General features: G+C 42.1%; 1 protein-coding gene and 1 non-coding gene across 28 annotated transcripts in view; both read left to right on the top strand.

The window, feature by feature from the left end:
- NRXN3 (neurexin 3) overlaps positions 1 to 17,960 on the top strand; it is a 1,710,573-nt gene that overhangs the window by 743,771 nt on the left and 948,842 nt on the right. The window lies entirely within an intron of this gene.
- On the top strand, positions 8,699 to 8,771 carry TRNAG-GCC (transfer RNA glycine (anticodon GCC)). The gene has a single exon. It is a non-coding gene; the product is annotated as a tRNA-Gly (tRNA).

Here is a 17,960-nt window from a genome sequence, read left to right as displayed (position 1 = left end):
TTCCCTTGTGTTCAGACCTGTCTTCTCCTCTCCCTTCTGTCTTTAAGGAGCTCTGGGAAACCAACCTGGAAACATTGTTTTCTCGATAATTGTCATTATCTGTTTTCCCTTTGATTTCCTCCAACTTAACTGGTGAAGTACTTTTTCTCCCATCTAAAAACTACTAAACTGACTGCCATGAACATTTTTGAACATTTAGTTTATGCCATTTTCCATGCTTAGTTCTCTAAGTGGTCTAACATTTCTTCTTTGTCATCACGATAACCCAAGAGTGAGTCGTCTTATCATTCCCATTATTGCAGATGAGGAAACTGAAGCTTCAAGCAGGTCCTTAGCTTGTGGTTAGGATCTCAGGAGCCAGAATGCCTGGGTTAGAAGCCTGAGGGAATTTGGCCTCCTGAGACCTCTGCCTGCTTCTGAGTCCAGTGGGCTCATGGCTTTAGCTCCACCTTTTACTTTGGGTTTCTGTCCTCTTTCTCATTTCTGAAGACTCCATCTTTTTTTTTTTTTTTTTTTTTCGGTACGCGGGCCTCTCCCTGTTGTGGCCTCTCCCGTTGCGGAGCACAGGCTCCGGACGCGCAGGCGCAGCGGCCACGGCTCACGGGCCCAGCCGCTCCGCGGCACGTGGGATCTTCCCGGACCGGGGCACGAACCCGTGTCCCCTGCATCGGCAGGCGGACCCTCAACCACTGCGCCACCAGGGAAGCCCACTCCATCTTTTTTTGAAGGCAGCATTTCATTTCTTTCTTTTTCTCTTTTTAATAACTATCATTATCATATGTTTGGTGCAGAGTTGGGGCCTCCAAACATGAACTTAAAATACTCCTTTGCCTGGAAATCCTGTGCTCTTTCTTCTTCAGTGGGGTATCTACAAAGCCTGGGACACAGGTGAATCCATGTAATATCGTTGAAGAACTTCATTAGTCTGTAAAAAATAAAATAATAGTATCTATGTTTTCATAGATATTACTTTATGTAAAGTTTCCTTTACTTTAAAGAAAACTTTCCTGAAACCTAAGAATAGAAGTAGCATGTCCCCAAGTTTGGATTGACCCAGGGAGAAGCGGGAAAGGCTGAGGAGTGGAGGGGTGAGGATGCCTACTGTTGGCCTCACTGCGATCAGTTACTTAAACTGCACTGTTTATTATTGGTGCCTATTCTTGCTACATTATCCCTCAAAACAACTCTGCCGGGTGGATTTGATAAGCCCCATTTCAAGATACACAAGTTCAGGGAGATTAAGTGACTTGCCCAAGGTCACAGAGGCATTGTGGGTGGGGTGGAAATTTCCAGACAGGTCAAGTTGGAAGTCCCAGTTCTTTCCCCCACGTATGGTCACGTTGCCTCTTGCAATAAATATTCCATCCCTTCTCTCATCCACCTCCCAGATCCACCTCTAAAAGAATGACTTATAAATGTTCTTTTCCATCTGCTAATAATACTTTTTAAAAAGATCTTTGTCTCAATTCATGGCCCATCTCAAGCCTGGGTGCCCTTCCAGGGGAGGATTTGTATCTCATTTTCTCTGTATTTCCTGAACTATCTTTCTGTACAGGTGTCCATATTTATGGACCCAATCTGGAAGTTTTTTTGACCATTTAAATTCCCTCTCATTCTTCTTTTTTATGCCATATACCATGGCCCTAACTCATGTGCTAATTCCTTTGTTGTTCTACTCAAATATTTTGCATGTCTGAATTTTATCCTACCAACTGAACAGTTGGTGTTTTTAAGGGAGATCCTATGAATTTTTTGTTTTCTTGCCCAGGCTTGATGTTATAGTTTATATGAAATGAAAGTCTAACTATGGGATCTGGGTAAAATGTATTTATTTTGAGAGAGAATGAAATGATCACCACCACAGTTAACTGCAGCTCATTTTGCTGTTGTTTTCATATCAAATGACAAACAGTCATACATCCCCTTCAGCCTCGCCCTCCAAACTAGAGCTGGGAGTGGGCACTAGGGAGCTCCTGGACACCCTCCCCCCCTCTCTCAGTTCCAGATCTAAGGTGTGCAAGATGAATGGGGAAAACATGCTGCTTTCCCTTCCCTCGGTTGGAATTGCTTTTAGCCATCCTTGACTGTCCCAGGGTGCTTCCTTACTTCTAATTAATCTCTGGTTCCTCATTGATTTATAAACGTCTGAGCTAAGAATTTTCCTTTCACTAGATTGTTACTTCATCTTCTTCTTTTCCTTCCCTCTCCTCATACTCCCCTCAGATATGCACGAAGGAGGTGACACTTGAGTCTGAGGCAGCAATCCGTCTTACTCAAGGCCTATTTGAAGGACGTCTCACAGGCAAAGAGGGTAGAAATAGGGACTGAGAGTTTGAATCCAGCATGAAAACCAGGCATCAGTAATGATCCACCTTTTGGTGTGTTAAATAGACTCTGGCGTCAGCTGAATTATTTCTGCAAGACTGAAGTATTTTGATTGAAATAGACAAGCAGACAAAGGGATTTGCAGAATAATTCTGTTTCCTGGTTCAGTGGCATGCTGGTACTGAGGCCTTGTGCAGACCCTCACAGTCTGGCTCCCTCTAGTGGCACCATCTAAACATGCCTGCCTTTGTGTGGTCGAGTTATTCCATGAATAGCTTCTTTTTTTTTTTTTTTTTTTTTGCGGTATGCGGGCCTCTCACTGTTGTGGCCTCTCCCGTTGCGGGGCACAGGCTCCGGACGCGCAGGCCCAGCGGCCATGGCTCACGGGCTTAGTCGCTCCGCGGCACGTGGGATCTTCCCGGACCAGGGCACGAACCCGTGTCTCCTGAATCGGCAGGCGGACTCTCAACCACTGCGCCACCAGGGAAGCCCATGAATAGCTTCTTATGTGGCATTAAGACTTTATTGCCCATTTATGTTCTAACCTAGAATGTGTTTGGTCACTTCTTATGTGTTTATTTTTTTCTATGTTTATTTAATTTTGGATTACCTGTGGTACAGTGGTAAGTTACGACAGGCATTTTATAGTTACTCTAAAATAGAATATTTTAAAATGTCATTTAATGTTTTCTTGGAGGCATTTAAAGTAGTAGGAGTAAACAAGAAGAAGGAGGGAGGCTTCCCTGGTGGCGCAGTGGTTGAGAGTCCTCCTGCCGACGCAGGGGACGCGGGTTCGTGCCCCAGTCCGGGAGGATCCCACATGCCGCGGAGCGGCTGGGCCCGTGAGCCATGGCCGCTGTTGAATGCTGAAACAAATCAAAATTAACGCCTGCTTCTAAAACATTCTTTCTTAATCAGAGACCATCGATAGTGACCACCAAGTTCTTTAATGGTTTCCCACTAACTGTAGAATGAAATTTAATATTTTTGCCTGATATGCAGAGCCCTTTACAATCTAACCCTTGCCTACCTGAGTCCAGAGTCAACCCTACAACTGCCCACCTTGAATTTTATGCTCCAGGAACACACACCGTTACAATTCCTTGAATAGATCAATGACTCTCACAGCTATGATTGTGTATTCTGTATGTTCCTTCCATCTGGAACATGTGCCCTGTTCTTATCCTCCTGTGAACTCAGACTCAGCCTTCAAGTCTCAGCTCACCTGCCTCTCCCTCTGTGAGGTTAGCCTTGAGTTCCCTGGCGAGGCTGAAACTACTCTCCCTTAATTTCCCATAACACTGTATTATACTGAGCTCTTATTTTGTCCTAGCCATTCCCTTTCTCCTCTCTAGACCTCTGTTCTGAGGACAGAAACCATGAAGTTTCATCTTTCTAGTCCAGCTTTAGCATGGGGGCCTAAGAAATCTATATTAAACAATATCTTTCCCATTTCCTGAAATGTCAAACTAACATGAAGCACGCAAAAGTTAAAATCGTTTTCAGGTGATGCTGAAATTTCTAACTCACCTAAAAAAATGACCTTTTATTATGACTCTGCCGTTTAAGTCAGTACACAGTTTAGTCTTTCTTTTAAAGAAAAAAAATCACTATTACTGACATCAGTGAAGAACTATGTCAGGTCCATGTGACCTTTTGGACCCTGGGGATGTGTGGCTGAGGGTATAAAACAACATACAATAATAGGTGCCATTTGTTGACTGGCTCACTTTTATATTAGGCCTTGAGCAAAGTGCTGTTTAAGGAAAAACATGCATTTCTTGCCTTGTCAATGGTCATCGGGCCTCTCTGCCCGCCTAAGTGAACGGCGAGTGACCTCAGAGACAAAGACTAGGTGAGGTTTGCCGTTTACGCAGCACAGTAACAGCTCCCGTTTATTGTGTACTCACTTGATGCCAGGCACTTTATCTGCATCCTCACAGTTTATCTTTACTGCCAACAATATGATAGAGGGACAGTTATTATCTGTGTTTATTTGCAGTTAAAACTGTGGCTCAGAGAGAATAAGTGATACATCAAGATTGTTCAAATAGTGAAAGGCAGACTGGGACTCAAAATCAGGCAGTCTGGTTAAAAAGACTGGCCTCTCTTTAGGGCAGTGGTTCTCAACTGGGGGTGATTTTGCATCTCAGGGGATATTGGGCAGTGTCTGAAGATGTGTTTGATTGTCACAGCTGGGGGACGGGGCGTTACTGGCATCTAGTGGTAGAGGCCAGGGATGCTGCTAAACATCTCAAATGCACAGGACAGTCATCGCAGCAAAGAATTATCCAGCCTAACATACTGATAGTGCCCAGGTTCAGAAAGGCCGCTTAATAGAAACAAACCAGGTCGGAACTCATGACAGCTGAGTTTATAGGCTACAGAGATGATTCCCCAAATCAAATTTAGATGACTTATAAACAGAATCCTGACCTCTCAGTTAGAATTCTGACTTCTTATTTACAGCTCTTAGGAGGTCACTTCATGTGAATGATTTTTCCCACAGTTCCAACCCAGGAACTTTTTTTTTTTGAGGTACGCGGGCCTCTCACTGCTGTGGCCTCTCCCATTGCGGAGCAGAGCACAGGCTCCGGACACGCAGGCTCAGCGGCCATGGCTCACGGGCCCAGCCGCTCCGTGGCATGTGGGATCCTCCCGGACTGGGGCGCGAACCCGTGTCCCCTGCACCGGCAGGCGGACTCTCAACCACTGCGCCACCAGGGAAGCCCCCAACCCAGGATCTTTAAGTTCAAAGTACCTGTCACTCCTTATTTCTCCCTCTGTGGCTTCATCCTTTAAATCAGAAGGGACTGTTTTCTCCTTGGCCAGGCTGGAAACTTGGATTCATTTCCTCTTCTCTCTTGCACTGTTCTTTCCACTTGCCCTGTCACTGCATCCTCTCCAGTTGGTAGCTGACTACTGATGACCTTTTCCTAAGCTGGTTTTCACAGTTTCTGTTTGCCTCACCGTAATCCTGATCTAGGTCGTCTTCACGTCCCGTGACATGACCGTAACAGTCTTCCAGCCGATCTCCCGGACTCCATTCGTTTTCGCTTTCAACATTATCTCGCACAGTCATCAGGTTAACGTCCCTAAACTGACTCTTTGGCCCCATGTCCTTCAGCATCTCCATCTGTCATTGGTACAGTGCAGATTGCATCTAGCACTTAAGATACCCCGGGATCTGACCCACACCTGTCTTTGCACCCTGTCGTCTTCATCTGAAGCACCTCCTCACCTTCTCTTGAGTGCCCCCTGCTCATCCCTTTGCCTACACTGTGGTCTCCAGATGGATTTGCCCCAGTTCCCCTCCACCTGCGCAGCGATTTCCTGTTCTTAAGACTGTTAGGATCATCTACATTTCCTTTGATTCTTCCCCTTTTCTACGCCACTTATGTTGGCTATGTTCTCCCTTTGGATTTTCATTTAAATAGTTTGTATGTTTGTATTGTATCACCCCAACTGGACAGTTACTATTTTTTTTTTTTCCCAAGGAAAACTTGTGAATTTTTCATTTTCTCTCCCAGGGCCTGATATCATAGCTCATTGAATAAAAGTCTAACTGTGTGACCTGGGTAAAATGAAATCATTTTGAGAGTTAATCATCTATAAAATGATAAAAATGACATAATGTGTCACTCTTCTACAAAGCATGTTAATATTCTGCCCATTTGAAAAATTATCCATAACCTGTAAGGTTTATAGAGAATAGATAAATATAATGAAACTAAAGTTGATAGAGTTTATGTGAGTATTATATTAAAAATCAGTATGTTGGGGGACTTTCAAATTTTGTATGTAAGCTAACATAAACTTTTCAAAAAACCAAGATTTGGTGGAAGGGAAAATTGAAACTATGAATGGCAATGGGGAAAAAATAGGATCATTCATGTTTTATAAGGGGAATGATTAGGTAAAATGAAAAACAGTTATATTTCCTATGTGAGTGATGGACAATTAAGCCATAAAAATCAGTGCATTGTTTGTTAACTTGACTGATTTGTTGAACTTGATTATGGCACACTTCTACTTGTTATTAGAAGATGAAACTTCAATGCTAGTAACAGTGGAGCCGGGAGATCTGTTACATTGTATAATTATAACTTCAGTGAATCAAATTCAAATTCATTGAAGGCTGTTTACATTCTGGCCCTGGTCAAATTTTCCAGTTTTATTTCCCAGCATTTCTCTTCATACTGTTGTCCTACAAACCAACCAAACCAGATGCCAACTAATTCTCCCTATGTTTTCCCATCTTTACTGCTTCTCTCGTTTCTTCCACCCAGAATGCTCTTCCCAATAGTTTCCCCCATGTCTAAACCCCTTCCTGACACTACTTAAATATCACCTATACCACCAACTCACTTTCCTTGATCTCTAGTAATAATCAGACCCTTCTCTGAACTCCCTTACCCATTTATTATTCTTTTGTGGCACTTATCTTTCTACGATGTCCAGTTGGTGCAAATGGGCGTGACACAACTTCTCTGCCAAACAGGATTTCTTTAGGGAAATAATTGTCTCCAGTGCATCTTATCCCCCTGACCCCATGCTGACCCATGGCCTTAACTACAGAAAGGGCAAGAGTTGAACTGGCCTCCTTGACCAGATTCAGAAACTTCAATCATTCAGGACCCATTCGTTCATATTCTCTGTCCCCGCTTCTCTTCTCTTTGCAGTTTGGTTTCTTTCTTTCACACCTGCTGTCCCCACAAGACTGGAGCCATGGCCTTGGCAGATACAGGCTTACATATTTACAGCCATATTACCGAGGGAAAAGAAATTTTTTCCTGCAAAATCCACTTAGGGAAGGACGTTGATAACCTTGACCTGGGGCAAGTATTCATCCCTGGAACAATAACTGTGGCCAAGCATGGTGTGTGCAGTGATTGGCCTGGCCTGGGTCATGGTTTTCCTCACAGTCAGGGAGTAGTGTCTGCTGGAAGTAAGGAAAGTGGTGCCAGGTGGACAAAGCCTGTATCTCCCCTAAAAGTAAAAAGAAGAAACAGTGCAAAGCCTCGACACACAAAGACAGGCAGTGATCACAGTGAGACATTTCCTTTCAGTCTTTTTTCCATTCGTTGTTGAAATTGGACTACATACAGTCGTCCCACGGTATCTGAGGGAGATTGGGTCTAGGATCCCCTGTGGATACCAGAGTCCACGGATGCTCAAGTTCCCCATATTACCTACACATATCCTCCTGTATACTTTAAAATCATCTCTGGATTACTTATAATACCTAATACAATGTAAATGCTATGTAGATAGCTGTAAGTACAGCATAAATGCTATGTATTGATAAATAGTTGATGGAGCATGGCAAATTCAAGTTTTGTTTTTTCGAACTCTCTGGGATTTTTTTTTTTTTCCAAATATTTTTGATCCGTGGTTGGTTGAATCTGCAGATGCACAACCTGCAGATACAGAAGGCTACCTGTATATGGTTTTTGGATCTTGTTTTCTTATCACTATAAAGTCAGCATTGCTCCACAGTAAACCCTCCGTCAACCTATGGGGTACTGTGGGATCACATTTCCTGAACACGCCAGAGGTGTCACCAGGGAACACATTCGACTCTTCTGTCTCTGTCACACTACAGTTCCTGAGCTGTACAGGAACTGTTATTGATAACATTTCTGGTTAAATCCAATGTGTTCTTTTATGGCTTCCATTATAGAAACAAGGAATGTAGAGTTGTAAGAGGAACTTGAATTTATCTAGTCCAGGGCTTCAGCTTTGCAGAAGTCCTTATGCAAACCTATAACGACGAGTCGTGTTTTCTTAGTTTAAATATGTACTATTACAGGCTATGAGGACCTTGTCGTCTCACCAGAACATGGTGTCGTAGCTCAGATTTCTGGATTGCTGGGACTTCTTCCCCTGACCAATCTTTGCCACAATCTTTTGTCACCTACTTTCCTTCTGTTGATCATATTATTTTCTTTTAGAATTATATAAAAATGTTTTTTGCACACTTCTTTCTTCCTCCTCCTTCTTTCTTTTCCCTCCCCCTTCCCTTTCCCCTCTCCCCCCTCTCCCTCCCTCCCTCCCTCCCTCCCTCCCTCCCTCCCTCCCTTCCTTCCTTCCTTCCTTCCTTCCTTCCTTCCTTCCTTCCTTCCTTCCTTCCTTCCTTCCTTCCTTCCTTCCTTCCTTCCTTCTACCTACCTATCATTTATCTATACAACTTTCTTAAAACACCTAAATAAAGCTATCCTGTCTTCCTCTTGCCTTCTCTCTTCATGTTGCTGGCCACATTGAGATCTTTTAGTCATTCCTGGTGAGATAGTTTTCTTACTGCTGGGCATTCCTGTTCCATTTCAGTTTCTTTTTAAAATACACCATCCAAAGTAAACTATTCCTGGGGACTTCCCTGGTAGTCCAGCAGTTAAGACTCTGCGCTGCCAATGCAGGGGGCCCAGGTTCGATCCCTGGTCTGGGAACTAAGATCCCACATTCCTCAGCTCAGCCCGTGCGCTCTAGAGCCTGCCTGCCGCAACTAGAAAAGTCTGCGTGCTGCAACTAGAGAAGCCCACACACCGCAACAAAGACCCAGCGCCGCCTAAATAAATAATAAATTAAAAACCAAAAACAAAGTAAACTGCTCCTGCCAAAGGAGAGAGTCCATCAGGCCTTTGTTCACTGTGACTTACAGTTTACTTCTATTCTGAATGTGTCAGGAAGAGCCCAGTGACTAGAGCCCAGCTGCGTGGACTCATATTGTGGCTCCACCTCTTTCTGGACAAGTCCCATCCTCTATGCGCATGGGTTTTCCCACCTGTCAAGTGCAGGTATCAGTCAGCGGTAGCTACCTGGTAGTAATGAAGAGAATCACATCCGTGGCCAACAGGGAGCCCTTTGTTCCGAATATTTTCACCATCATTATAACCTGATTCTTGGTGGTATTTTGACAACCGAATCATGACTGTTTGTTTTCACTTCCATGTCTTTAAACCTGTGGCTTTCCCCGTCTAGAGCATTCTTTCCAGGATAGTCATAGGGCTGGCTCCATCTTATCTTTTCACAGCTTGAATATCATTTCTCAAAGACCCTCTCCCACCCCTACTGCTGTTTCAAAATGTCTCCTCTTGGAAAAAGGAACCCTCTTGCACTGTTAGTGGGAATGTAAATTGATACAGCCACTATGGAGAACAGTATGGAGGTTCCTTAAAAAACTAAAAACAGAACTACCATATAACCCAGCAATCCCACTACTGGGCCTATACCCTGAGAAAACCATAATTCAAAAAGAGTCATGTACCACAATGTTCATTGCAGCTCTGTTTACAATAGCCAGGACATGTAAGCAACCTAAGTGTCCATCAACAGATGAATGGATAAAGAAGATGTGACACATATATACAATGGAATATTACTCAGCCATAAAAGGGATGAAATTGAATTATTTGTAGTGAGGTGGATGGACCTAGGGTCTGTCATACAGAGTGAAGTAAGTCAGAAAGAGAAAAACAAATACCGTATGCTAACACAAATATATGGAATCTCAAAAAACAAAGAAACAAAATGGTCATGAAGAAGCTAGGGGCAAGACGTGAATAAAGACGCAGACCTACTAGAGAATGGACTTGAGGATACGGGGAGAGGGAAGGGTAAGCTGGGACGAAGTGAGAGAGTGGCATGGACATATATACACTACCAAACGTAAAATAGATAGCTAGTGGGAAGCAGGTGCCTAGCACAGGGAGATCAGTTCGGTGGTTTGTGACCACCTAGAGGGGTCGGGTAGGGAGGATGGGAGGGAGGGAGATGCAAGAGGGAAGAGATATGGGGATATATGTGTATGTATATATAGCTGATTCACTTTGTTATACAGCAGAAACTAACACACCATTGTAAAGCAATTATACTCCAATGAAGATGTTGAAAAAAAAGTCTCCTCTTGCCCTGGTCACTGTCTATCCCTGTGCTCTAGTTCACTTTCTTCACTGTTCTTATCACTGTCTGACACTGTCTTCTTCATTAATCTGCGTAATTATTAGTTTATTTTATCTCCATTGGAATATGAGAGACATTAGGCCAGAGATCTCTTTTGTCTCATTTACTGACTGATGTTCACAGCCCCTAGAATCATGTCTTGCACATACTAAGCACACAGCAAACTTTGTTGCATAAAAGCTTTGAGTCCATGAAGACTTCCAGGTACTTTTCAGATGATTTTTTTTCTAAGATTGATCTCCCCCATCCCATCTCATTGTAATGAATTTTTAAAGCCTAAGTCCCAAACCTGTATTGATCCTTAATAAATATGACTTCTTGCTTTCTATGTAGAATTCCAGTATTCCCATAGTGTTTTGAATTTGACGCTGAACTCTTTAACAGCTATGATCATTTTTATGGTAACAATAACATTATGCATGTGTTGAGTGCTTACTGTATAAGAAGCACTCATAAACCTTGACATAGTGTCTTATTTAAAATATTGGGTTGGCCAAAAAGTTCGTTCAGTTAGTGAATATGGTGTTCAATAAAGTTCTTGGTGAAAATGAAAAACGTGTCTTTTATTTTTACTTAAAACCGAATGAACTTTTTGGCCAACCACATAAAACAACCCTACGATGCAAAAATCATTTTATTCCCATTTTAAAAATGAGAGCGCCGAGGCACAACGAGGGCTAGTGACTTGCCAAAGTTGCACAGCTAGTAGGTCATAGAGCTGGGATTTGAACCCAGGAAGTCTGACTTCATAGGCTGCATGTTCATCAGTGTTATAAATAACCTTCTTCTGAGCTTTGTATTATTTGCAAATTTGATATGTGTTTTATCTATACAGGTTTCCCCCACTATCCAATATAGCATTCCTATGAAACCTTGCATAAGCTGAAATGATGTGAAGTGAAGAACTTGGGATGTATCTTGCTAATGACTGTACAAAATAAATGGAGGTAAAGCACAGATGCTCACAGACACAGTTTAAATCTATGGCCCCTTGGTGGTGAGATGCTGAATGTAGTTCTAGGGGAAGGAGCTTGGCAGTGCCACTCTTGGCCACTTGGGGTGTGTGCTGCCTCTGTACGGGCTCATGGCAAAACAAACGCTGAAAGCTATTTTCACTTTTCTCCTTTTTTCATAAAAGCAAAAATCTTCTTTGGATTTCTTTTGGTTAGTGGAAACAGGTACTAATGTAGGTGTTTTGTAAAAGTGAAATGGCATAGAGTGAACTTTCACAAAGTAGAGGAGACCTGTATCTACGTTCAAGTTGTGATGATAAGAGGCCCAAGCCAAGACTAAGCCTTCGTGACACTTCAGTGCCTTTCATACTGAGCCAACAGTCAATACCTTTTGATCATGTTGTCAATCAGCTCAGTATCCATAAGGCTGAACGCATGATGAAGTTGCTGTGGGGAAGTTGGTAAATGATTAATAGAAGACAAGATATACTATATGGCATTCTGTAAACTACATACTAGTATTTCTAGTGGAAATACAGTTTACCAAACGTATTTTGCTGTAGTTTGAAAAGCCTATCCTTTTCTGCATGTTCATATCTCCTCTTATTTCCCAGAGGATTTGCAGTAACTAGCCACAATAATATATTCTAAAATAATGATGTTGTAGGTAGGAATAAAACATCAGGTAAGTGAAAAATAAATAAAAGCAAAACACAGGACTCTGGGGTGGAGGATGGTCTGAGAGATATATAAATATTCAGACCTAAAAGAACCACACACAGTTGCCTTGGTTGAACCTGAAATTTCTATTTTTTTAAAGTTGCCTGATAGCCAATGAAAAAAAATAGACATGATCAGTTCTTACTATCAGTGAGGAAAACTGATGCCAGTTATTCAAAGAAAACACAATTTTCCAATTTCATAGCTTGATAATACATTTCTACATGGGCCTGTCAGTGATAGCATGAACAAAGACTTCTACAGCATATACCTACCATGAACTGTTTGGTTTCATGTGACTCCTTCTTGTCTTATCCCTTGGTAAAAGCTGAGAGTAAGACCCTGAAGCATTATTCAAGCAAAGCAAATCTAGAAGGAGTGGAAAGCCCAGATAGTATGGCCAAAGGATAGATAGAACTTAGAAAACTATCTATTCTTCTAACAGTCCTCCATTTATCAATACATTTATCTTACTTGAGATTTTGAATCAGCTGTCTGGGCAGCAGAGAGCTCAAAGTAGGATTCTTTGGAGACTGTTTGAAGTGTTCTGGATGGTTTACTGTTGGATGCATGTATTTTAGGAAATGGTTGAGAAGATGTAGAGAATGACACACTTTTCTGGAAATTAAAGATTTAAGCAAGTTTTGTTTTTTAATTAAAAGTCCCTTTCAGGGACTTCCCTGGCGGTCCACTGGTTAAGACTTCACCTTCCAATGCTGGGGGCGCGGGTTCGATCCCTGGTCAGGGAGCTAAGATCCCACATGCCTCACGGCCAAAAAACCAAAACATAAAACAGAAGCAGTATTGTAACAAATTCAATAAAGACTTCAAAAATGGTCCACATCAAAAAAAAAATCTTAAAAAAATAAAAAAGTCCCTTTTCATATCTATATGTAAGAGAGAAATTAACTTTATCGTAAGAGAGAATTAGCTTTACCTCTGCTGTTTAAGTATTCACTCCTTATTCCTTTATTCATTCTTTCAACAAACATTTATTGAACACCTATTGTGCCTTGGAAATCTGGGTTGTAGCAGTGAATAAGACAGATATGATTCCTCTCTCAATAGATTGTACATTCTAGCGGGGAAGGCAAATGTTAAACAAGATACTGCTTAATTATTTAGTTACAATTTTGATAAGATCTACCGAAGACAGTTACAGGGTTAAAAGTCAGCATGTAAATGGCAGTCCAGCTCACTGCTGAGCCCTTTCTGGTTTGAATAGAGCATCTCTACATTATGCAAGCTGTTGCCTCTAAGATATTAATAGCCTTCTAATCACAAATGGCTTGCTATACTCTTTACAGACTTTACCTGTGATAAATAGGAAACATAAAAATCTGAATTGCTCTTGTTTGGGGTTGGGTTATGGGTAGGTGGGAGCTCTGTATCCTTGGACTTTTCCTAGACTTGGCGGTCCCATGATCACCTCTTTATGACCCTGTGGCACTAGTGTGAAAACGACTGTTCTAGAAATCTCAACACTATCTAGCTTTTCCTTGTTTATTGGCTTCTCGATAAATAAGGGGACGGAAATAAGCTCTGCAGACAGCGCCTAAACTGCCCAATCCCAGCATTGTTCCTGGTTCTGGGCTGGATTCTCTGAATGCTTCATGTACTGACCCAACCCAAGAAAGAAACTCCGGCATCTTCTTTGGATTTGTGAAACTAAAACTGGACCTTCTTCAGTTTCTGTGGTTCCCACCAATGATTACTCTCACATAACACTTCCTACTCAGGTTTCTTAACCACCCACCTATTAGCCCAGCTGCTGTCCAGGCATGGATTGGTGAGGGAGACTAGAAAGGAAGGTAATTGTATCCATCAATTCAATCAATATATCTTGAGCTCCAAATATGTGCCAGGCACTGTCCAAAGAGCTTGGAATAAAACAATTAACAACAATAACCAAAAATCCCCTTCAAATCCATGCCCTCTTGGAGCATATGTTTTAGTGGAGGTTACAGACAATAAACGAATGCAGAAAAAAATAAGATTGTGAAACAGATGGTGATAAGCTCTTTGGAGAATAATGAGCAAAGAAGGATAGGGTGCGTCGGGGTGGGGAGGGTGAAAGTTTACCCTTCTAAAGAATAACTCTCTGAGAAGGTGAAATTTGAGCAGACATGAAGGAGTCGTGACATGGCTCTCTGGGAGAAGAGTATTCCAGAGAAAGCAGCAGGTGTGATGTTACTTAGCCAGGTGCCTGCGTATTTGAGAAAAAAACCAAGGGGTAAGTGTGGCTAAAGCAAAGTGAGTGAGATGCCATCAGAAAAGTAACAGAGAACCAGGACCAACATTCAGTGGTCCATTTAGGTCGTGAATGATCTTGTAGCTGTAGTTGAGACTCTGGCCCCTACTATGAGGGAGGGCTGTGTAGAAGGGTGGCATGTTCTGTCTTTGGTTTTAAAAGGATCACCCTGTCTGCTGTGTGGAAAATAGAATGAAGGTGGCAAGGGCAGGTGCAGGGACATCATTTGGAAGTGGTTGCCACAAAACAGGGGAGAAATAAAGACTGTGGCCTGGGGATAATTTGCTCAAGTGGGTTTCTCCCTTTGTTCCATTTGATAAAAGAATAGAAGAACTTAATGGATAGGGTGTTAATAGAGGTGAAAGGAAATAAGATGTCAGAATTATCTGAGACAGTAAACAGGTGATGATGTACTGATGGAACAGGAAATATATTGGAAAGAGATGTTTGTCTAGAGCAGCATGTGAAAGATGATCCTGAGACACAACCAGTGTTTTTCTATTGCCAATTGGATATGAAAATGTGAATTAAAGATGCTAGAATAAAGGTAGAGGGAGAATTCAAGGATAGAGTTTTCAGTTTGAGAGTTTCAGATATATGGAATTCTGTATGGTTTATAAAATACTTTTTTTGGTTTGGGTGCATTGGGTCTTCCTTGCTGCACGCGGTCTTTCTCTAGTTGCAACGAGTGGGGGGCTACTCTTCGTTGCGGTGCGCGGGCTTCTCATTGCGGTGGCTTCTCTTGCTGAGGAGCATGGGTTATAGGCACCTGGGCTTCAGTAGTTGCAACACGTGGGCCCTAGAACATGCAGGCTTCAGTACTTATGGCATGCGGGCTCAGTAGTTGTGGCTCGTGGGCTCTAGAGCGCAGGCTCAGTAGTTGTGACACATGGGCTTAGTTGCTCCGCCGCATGTGGGATCTTCCTGGACCAGGGATCGAACCCATGTCCCCTGCATTGGCAGGCAGATTCTTAACCACTGCACCACCAGGGAAGTCCTATAAAATACTTGTATTTAATCTATTTTATAACCATATGAATGGCTGAGCTACCTTTTCCTCCACTTTTCCCCAAATCCTGCGGTATGTGGAACAGGAAAAGAACATGAGTTTAGAAGAGTTAGAGAACGTTCAGTGGTCCATTTAGTACCATTTATTGGGCATCATTGAATGTCCACCATGTTATGACAAATATTCTAGATACTAGATACTGGATATATAAATATGAGTGAAACAGAATTATTCTTAAGGGAAGCCTATAATCTAATGGGAAGTATATAGAAATAAAGAAAGAAATTATACCATAGTGTTATACACAGAAGGGGATTGCCTGATTCTTGTTGAATTGAATCAAGGAATTTCCCTCTCTGCAGTGTCTTGAAGGATGAGTAGGAGAGCCAGCATTTGAGGGTGGTGGGTAGGGAGAGAGGGGAAGAAACTTCACTTGCCAAGGAACAGAGGGGTGAAATCACATGGCTCATTTAGTTTTGTTTTTTTCATTTAGTATTTGAAAGCAGAGATGCACGGAACTTAAGAGAGGGTCTTGTCTCAGGAGCTGAGATATATCATCTAGTGTAGAAAACAGCTCAAAACTTTTAACGACTTTCAGGATGTATTTTTATCATTTTTTATCCAAATCAGGATAGTTTTTACTTTGAAAGGGGGTACTTTTAATAATTACACTGGAATAGGTATAAATTAGAATTGTGCTGGCAAACCCAGGCATATGGTCACCAAATGATATCTGTTTTTCTTTGCAAAGTGGTCATAATTATACCTAGTGATGGTGCAAACTAAGTTCCCTGATTTAAAAAAATGTTATAAAGAAAATAAACCAAGAAAGTAGATAAGAAGTTTTGGTAGAAGAGATAACTACTTTTATTTTATTTTTATTTATTTATTTTTTTAGTGAGTTTCTTATAGACTGCATGTAGTTGGGTCATCTTTTATTTTTATTTTTTATAAATTTATTTTATTTAGTTTTATTTTTGGCTGCGTTGGGTCTTTGTTGCTGTGCGTGGGCTTTCTCTAGCTGTGGTTAGAGGGGGCTACTCTTCGTTGCGGTGCGCGGGCTTCTCATTGTGGTGGCTTCTCTTGTTGCGGAGCACAGGCTTTAGGCACACGGGCTTCAGCAGTTGTGGCCCCCGGGCTCAGTAGTTGTGGCTCGCAGGCTCTAGAGTGCAGGCTCAGTAGTTGTGGCACATGGGTTTAGTTGCTCCATGGCATGTGGGATCTTCCCGGACCAGGGCTCAAACCCATGTTCCCTGCGTTGGCAGGTGGATTCTTAACCACTGCGCCACCAGGGAAGCCCGGAGATAACTACTTTTAGATAGAAAGTCAGGAAGGTTTTTCTGAGCAAGGACTTTTGAGCTGAGATCTGAATGACAAGGAGCAGTCCATGGGGAGATCTGTGGCCGGAGTGCTCCAGGAAGAGTACACAGCAAAAGTCCTGTCCTGGGAGTCAGCAAGGCCTGTTAGAGAAAACTTGTCTGGTTGGAAAATGAGATGAGGTCTGAGATGTAGAGAGAGGCTAGTTCACGTTGGGCCGTATTACACGTAGGTATGGTGAGGAATTTGGATTTTATGCTAAGTGTCTCATGTATTTAGTTTGCTAGAGTTGCTGTAATAAAGCACCACAGCCTGAGTGGCTTAAGCAATAGAAATTTATTTTCTCACAGTTCGGGAGGCTAGAAGTCTAAGAGCAAGGTGTTGGCGGTGTTGGTTTCTTCTCAGGGCCATGAGGGAAGGATCCATTACAGGCCCCTCTCCTTTTGTCCATGATTGTTTTTTCCTCATTTCTTCTCATTGTTCCCCCCCCCCATGTGTGTCTGTGTGTCCAGATTTCCTCTTCTTGTAAGACCATCATTCATGTTGTATTAGGCCCCGCTCTAATGACCTAATTTTAACTTAATTACCTCTTTAAAGACCTTATCTCCTTTTGGTCACATTCTACAGTATTGAGGGCTAGGGCCTCAACATATGAATTTTCAGAGAGATATAATTCAGCTGATAACACCTCAGTAAGTCTGGAAAGAAATGGGGGCGGAGATTCCATTAACTGAATTAGAGATATTTAAACTCAATTTTAAAGGGAAAATGGATAAAAACGGTTATATCTCTATTTCCAGTTAGCATGGAGGTCCTGATGTAAAATAGAAGCTTTGTGTAAAGGATAGTATTAAGGTTTCCTAAGGGAAGACATTATTCAGTTGTCTAGATGTCAGACCAGTCTGTGCATAACAAAACATGCAATCTGGAATGGTTGTCAAAATAAGGTATGTAGGAGATCCTGGTGGCACCAAGGTCTGGAGTGGTAGGACCTAGGAATGGCCAAGGATGACTGTCCTTTGTTCACGGGTGATAGATAGAACAGAAGAGAAAAGGAATTATACATGGAGGCACATGAGGAAGGTCACCTGCTTGTCCAAATTCCAGTTACTGGAGTGTGAAAGCACAGACATGAGAGCGTCACCCTACTTGGTGGGGTGATGTTTACGTGAGATATTTTCCTGATATCTATTACAAAGTTGATCCAGGAGCAAGGTCTAAAAGGAGTGGTTATCTTGAACTCTCTGAATATTTTCTGGATATATGATGCTATATGTGTGTGTGTGTGTGTGTGTGTGTGTGTGTGTGTGTGTACGAGTTGGAAAGAATTAAATCAGAACATTTGCTAGCTTTAATTTCTCAGAAGAATCTTGAAAGCTATATTCTGGTCGTTCCATGATAAGCAAGTGATGAGGCAAACAGTTAT

The sequence above is a fragment of the Kogia breviceps genome, chromosome 3 (assembly GCF_026419965.1).
Source record: "Kogia breviceps isolate mKogBre1 chromosome 3, mKogBre1 haplotype 1, whole genome shotgun sequence".
Taxonomy (NCBI): domain Eukaryota; kingdom Metazoa; phylum Chordata; class Mammalia; order Artiodactyla; family Physeteridae; genus Kogia; species Kogia breviceps.
The sequence above is the reverse complement of the archived record's forward strand: the minus strand, read 5'-3'. Positions and strand labels throughout refer to the sequence as shown.